At 32.7% G+C, this 6,404-nt stretch overlaps 1 long non-coding RNA gene across 1 annotated transcript; it reads right to left on the bottom strand.

Moving 5' to 3' along the window:
• Positions 1-490: 490 nt before the first annotated feature.
• LOC128996132 (uncharacterized) lies at positions 491-4,469 on the bottom strand. The gene is made up of 4 exons (XR_008491022.1): positions 4,336-4,469; positions 3,304-3,469; positions 2,270-2,380; positions 491-620 (listed from the first exon to the last, which is right to left on the bottom strand). It is a non-coding gene; the product is annotated as an uncharacterized LOC128996132 (long non-coding RNA).
• Positions 4,470-6,404: the final 1,935 nt, after the last annotated feature.

Here is a 6,404-nt window from a genome sequence, read left to right as displayed (position 1 = left end):
ATAATAAAGAGAATATGATTGAATTTACATTCACATTTTAAATATGATGGTGATAAATATTGATATAACATTTTTGACATTCGAATATTAAATTAATATTCGCAAACATTCATTTGATATCAAATAAATGGTCAATTTAGGTTCAACCTCACTTAATTTGACATTAAATAAATATTAAATTGAATATCAAATAAATGTCTCATACATTTATTGGTAAAATATGTTTAGAAGAATTAGGTTGCATTTTTTCACATTTCAAATTTCATGGCGATTAAAATAATATCAGTTCAGACTTCTTTACTGTTCTTACCTTGATTTGACTTATTATTCTGAAGTTATAGGTAGTTTGTTAAAGTTCTTGGGTGACCCAAAAATGTAAATATATATATATATTTCTTATTTGACAAAACATTAACAAAAGTATCACAAAACACATTTGTTTAAAACAAAATTGCATTCAAGGAAAACATTTTAAAGAAAAAACTTTGTTTGTATGATAAAATAAGTTTAATTAAAAATTATTTAAACACAAATATAAAAAAGATATGTACAATTTACAAAAAAAAATAATTCTGGTCTTCTTCATCTCCCAAATGGCCTTCTTGAGTTTTCTATTGTTCCTGTAAAAGAGGTTCAACAGAGTTATTTTCTAAGACAGCTATAGATAAAATATAATATGTTAGACAAGGGGTCTCCAACCCTTTTTCCTCGGTGAGCACTTTTTTGTCTAAAAACGCCACCGATTTAGCGACTAACGTTAATTGTTCGCTACTCTATCGAATCACAACATCATCTACTATCGATGCGATTGTAGTTGTCGTTTGTCACAAGGTAAAGGCTTTTTGTGATACGGACGAAATGAGAGCATTCTATTATAAAATTAAAATGTCGTAACCTAACCAAATTAACCAAACTTGCTGATTGTGAAAAAATTGAATTAAGGTTTACTACGGACAAAATGAGAGCATTCTATTATAAAATTAAACTGTCATAAGCTAACCTAACTTGCTGATAATATAAAAAAATATACAAGATAAAAATTGAATTGAAGATTAGATTTAACAAGGTTAGGTTTGCAGACATGGAGAAGGTAAAAAGTTTTTTTGAGCATACGTCAATAGTATAGGATAAAGTAAATAAGTTTGCCAAATTTTATCAAAATCTATGCATAAACAAATAAACTACATAGTTTCCTTTTTTAATAATCTAAAATATAGTTCTGTTCATAAAATAAAATTATAAATGCCTCTAATTCTAACGAAAGATGTGCAATTAAGAAGTAATCACATTCTAAGCTAAATCTTTGACAAAAAGTTCAATGATTTTTTAGTGAGAATAGGCTATAAAATTTGACACTTAAAATGTCAGCTAGTTTAAGATTTCAATTTGTAGTTCTGCCAATTAGGATCAATTAAAAATATATATATTTAAATTAATCTGCCGCTACTTGACTACTACTAATATTCCCCTAGGCCTATTGAGAAAAAATTAGCAAGTGAGAGACATTTACTATGTTCCTATTTAAATACGTTAACCTGCCAACTTGGAGACAGGGTATTGTACACAAATTTTTTTGAATGGGGAAGAGACAGTTAATTGCTCTTAATTATGGTATGAGCCGCGAGGTAAATAAATATCCCATGGCTGAGCCTGCATTCATTGACAAAGTTCTCTTTTTACACCTCAAGGAAATCACGGTCAACAATGAAGGGTGTTGCTGGGATTGCAAAAGACAATCACGGCACCGTCGAGACTGCAGTATAATATGCTCGTGAGTCTTGGCGAGATCACGGGAGATGATCACGATATAGCTGAGACCACCTGACCACACGTGTTTACGCAATCGTGGGAGAATATAATTGGTGTTTGCTATAAAAAATAATAATTTTCAAAAACGTATGCTGGCTTTCTGCTGGCTGGAATAAAACTGCATGAGGGCCGGATGTAGCCCACAGGCTGTAGGTTGGAGACCCCTTCGTTAGGCATTTTTAAGACCTATTTTTTTACTATACCTGTACTTTATAATTAAATTTGTCGATAAGGCATTGAGTTCTTGATAATAAAGAAAAAAGAGATGGATAAAACCGCAGATTAAGTTTTGCTCATTTGCATAGCCTGTCACTGAAAATTCACAACTTGAAAAGAAAACATCACAGTAGTTAGATGTCGGCCTAATCTGTTAATTATAATAAAATTTAAGTTCTATATTAGGTAATTAGATAAGCAATCTTTTCTTTAACCTAAATTATAAATAACACAATAAATTTACCTTGCATCAATCCTAAACTTTGCTGGGCGAAGCCAATTCTTGATTATAGTAGCAACAACATATATTTCCATTACACCATGATCCTAGTGTTCTTGCGTACCGGTTCTGCCTCTGTATAAAAGGGATTAGTATTAGCACTAGAATTTGTATATATTTTAATTTTCCTGATCAACACCCAGGATAGCCTACAACTAGGTACACATATTAAATTGTTAGTGAAATCTATTTTATATTTTGATGGCATTCGCTTCTTTTGAGTAGCCTTGTTAAAGCTAAATCTAAATCTGAAAATTGAAAATTTTGACCTAGGTAGTGGTAAAAGTAATCCTCAGTCACTTGAACGGACAAATATTGGGGTGAGCACTGACTGAAATGAGTGCAACGGTCGGATGTAGTTTGGTGTGTGTATAGGCCTATGTGTGCGTTTAAAAAAATTCAACTAATACAGTTTTCTTTTACACAAGTTAGCACTGCCGGAATATTTATAAAGTGTAAATCAAAGACTTTCTATATAAGTGGGTCACAAAAAAAGAGAAACTCTCTTAACTGTGTGATGAACCTTAGGCTACGTTATTACCCAATAGGTACCTATCATGAATTAGGTTGTGTTTTGGTGGTAGAGCCTAACTTATCTACAGTTCCTAAGAGAACCTGTGATATATTATCGGACGGTATATAGCCTATATCTGATTTGATATTAATATTGCAAAACCAATTCACCAAATCTGCAAATCATAACTCAATTTGATGTTTACATAGTGAAAAAACATAGGGAACGATGTATTGAATCGGATAATTATTGATATATAATGTTATTCATCCGATAATATATCGCAGGTTCTCTGCGGAACTGTACCCGTTATGGCAAAAAAGACATACACAGTCATGGCGAATCAAACAGAAAAATTGAAATAAAAACACCTAAGATTGAAACTTTATTTTAACTTATTTAAATTTTGAGAAAACCTAATTGAAATATATGTATGTCTACCTATTATTAATGTCTGATTGTAAATAAAAAAAAAAAAACTTACGCAAGATAGCTGGCTTCAGATGCAGATTGCAAAAGAAAAATTTATTCCTCCTTCCCAGCCTACAGGCTGCTAGACAGCCACTTTGTCACTCGGGAGATTTGGTACCGTAGGCAAATTATTCACTGCTACCAAATAATAACTTCCACCAAAGCTGCAGAGTTATCAACTGAAACAATGGAGAGAAAACTACTTTTAGTTAAATTCATGCATACCTTTCTCTGGCCTAAATATGTATCAAGATTAGTTAGGCCTAATCATTGGTTAGTAAAGGAAGCAGACAACAACTAAAATACAAAAGACTAAGAGACAATACAGGGGTAGACTTTCGTATCTGTTGTCAAAAACAACCGAATGAAAATATCGATCGTTATAGCCTATGTTCATTCAGTTGTTTTTGACAACAGATACGGAAGTGTACCCCAATTCAGTTTAAAAGGAAAATGGATTTCAAATAGGCTAGGCTATTTCTTTTATAATAGGCCTACCGGTAAATTGTAACCTGGTTGAGGTAGAATATGTTAGGCCTAGGCTAGCCTAAATTAAGTTAACTTATTCTTGATGGTGAATTTACATAAACTTAAGTTAGGGCCTAGTGACTGACGTAAAATATAACCCACATAACTTAGTAATATTTCAAAATTAGCCTAACAAGGTATTACAACACAGTATGGTATTCCATTTGCCTTGTAAACCAGTTAGTTAGTCCTACTTACTAGCCTATATATTGAACACTATTTTCATCCGGAAGTTGCCCTTTGAAGCTAAATAAACTACTGGTTCAGTAAGAACTAAGCAAGCCGCCTAACTTAGTAGCTTACGCCTAGGCCTAATTAGTATGCAGAAAAATACTTCCTCTAAAACAGATTGCCTATTTTGCGGTTTCAGATTTATCTATTTATACTTAAGTTAAGGCATTAGGAATGATAAGTTGGCCAATTTAATTTGTACAGTAGCTTAACTTAGGTCTAGGTAAGGCCAAGGCCTAAAATACGTCTATGTTACTAGGTAGGGCCTATAGTGACTTATACTTACATACTCCAAGGATCAAAACGTGAAAAGATGTTCGGTGTAGGTTATGCCAATACCCAGTCACAAAAATAACAACTCTAAACTAACAGTGACACACACTAAACAAAATATCAGCACACTTAAGTTAACTGATTTGAGGTTATCGGTTATGTATGTCTTGTTCTTGAATCTTGATACTCTTGTTGCTTCCATAGTTTATTTTCATTTTCACTACTTATGTAGCCTACTCAACAAGTTAGTTGTCATAGGTACATTTTACATAAATCGTGTCGTGTACTTTCCCTCAAAATGGGCAATTTGTTGGTTAATAAATAAATAAATCCACACCGTGAGTAAACTGGCCACCACTGGTCGGTGGTCGCGCGACGGATTTTGTAATTTGTTTTGTATTGTTTTGTTTTGTTTGCTGAGTTAGGTTAGAATTAAGTTGGTGTTTTGTCATAGATAAATCATACTGTTTTGTCTTCAGTCTTCCTCTCTTCCTTTCATACGAATGGGCCAAGTCAAGCTCAAACTAGATACTTAACATATTTTTAGAGTTATATTACACTTAAAAAAATTTAAATTTACGTTTGGTTTAATTTACTAGTAAAAATAAAATGATAAGGCCAATCGTTTGACTTTTTTATTAATAAACAAAACTTTTAAAAAAGCTGTGTTTCCTATTCACTCTTCTTGAAATGTGTAGTAAGCCTAGATTCAGAAAAATATCAGATGTTCCAACAACCCCCCCCCCCGCGAAAAGTCAAAATCCATCATCAATTAATTAAAAATTACAGTGTTCAGTGTTCCTTCCTATTATTAATTATTTTGAGATAATTGACCTCCGACCTCCATGTTACAAAGTAGGCTGGGGACTAATTCTTTACTCAAAAAAATTTAAAAAGTTAAATCTAAAAATTTTTTAAACTATTATATTTGGAAATTTTCAAAGAGAAAATCAAATTTTTAACATTAAGAATATTTAGATAATATTCTAAATTTGATGTTATTTGACTTTGATATTTTGAAGATACAATAAATATTCAAAGTTTGACATTGTTTGACTTTGACATTTTAAACATTAAATGAATATCAAATAAATATCAAATTTTTGATTTGACATAGTTTGATATATTGAACGTTTATTTGATATCAAATAAATATTCTGTGCTATGTGGGAAGAGCCAATTTGTTTAAAATGAACCATTGCTGAGCCAAGGCCAAAGAGTCATGCACTGCTGACTGAGCCAGGAACCAGTTTTTATCAGACGAAAATAAAGTTGTGTCGTCTGCAAATAGAATAATGTGACTATTAACATGGTAATGCAAATCATTAATGGCAATCAAAAATAAGAGGGGCAGGGTGTCCACATTCTGGAAAGTCAGGGATAGTCATGGAAAGTCATGGAAACAAATTATGGTCATTGAAAGTCATGGAAATAGGCAAAAAGTCATGGAAAGTCATGGAAATCCCCAATGATGGATGGATTTCAGGGGACCTTTCAATGCTCTAGTCGGCCGTAACCGCGACTATTGTAGCATTTTTCCGAATTTTTCACAAATGTACGACAATTTCAATTTATACAGTTGTCTTAGTTTATGGGTTTTGAGTTTGTATTAGTTCATTGTTGTACCTATTGTACTCCATTGTTATCTGTTAATACATATTTCAATATTTTCTGTGAAATAACTTGACTAGGCAGTATTATTCGTGTGTGTACGGTATATTATAATTTTTGAGTTAAGTTCGTGAGTCATGGAAATCAATGGTTAATGGTCATGGATAGTCATGGAAAGTCAGGGAAATTGATGACAAAATTTCTGTGGACACCCTGAGGGGTCCCAAGATAGAGCCTTGGGGAACTCCATGGAGCACATCACCTTTCTCTGAAAAGGCCCCATTCCAACTAACAACTTGTTTCCTATTTGACAGGTAAGAGGAAACCACTTTGAGGGCAACATCTCCTAGACCATAGAATTTGAGTTTTACCAGAAGGGCATTGTGAGGAATGCAGTCAAAAGCACGTGACAAGTCGCAAAGAATTGCATGTGTTGACTTTTTGGACTCAAAAGACTTGATAATTTCACAC

This window comes from Macrosteles quadrilineatus, unplaced genomic scaffold (genome assembly GCF_028750875.1).
Source record: "Macrosteles quadrilineatus isolate MER2022 unplaced genomic scaffold, UCM_ALF_1.0 Scaffold_6__1_contigs__length_79288215, whole genome shotgun sequence".
Lineage (NCBI taxonomy): Eukaryota > Metazoa > Arthropoda > Insecta > Hemiptera > Cicadellidae > Macrosteles > Macrosteles quadrilineatus.
Note: the sequence above shows the minus strand (reverse complement) of the source record. Positions and strands in the feature narration are given on the sequence as shown.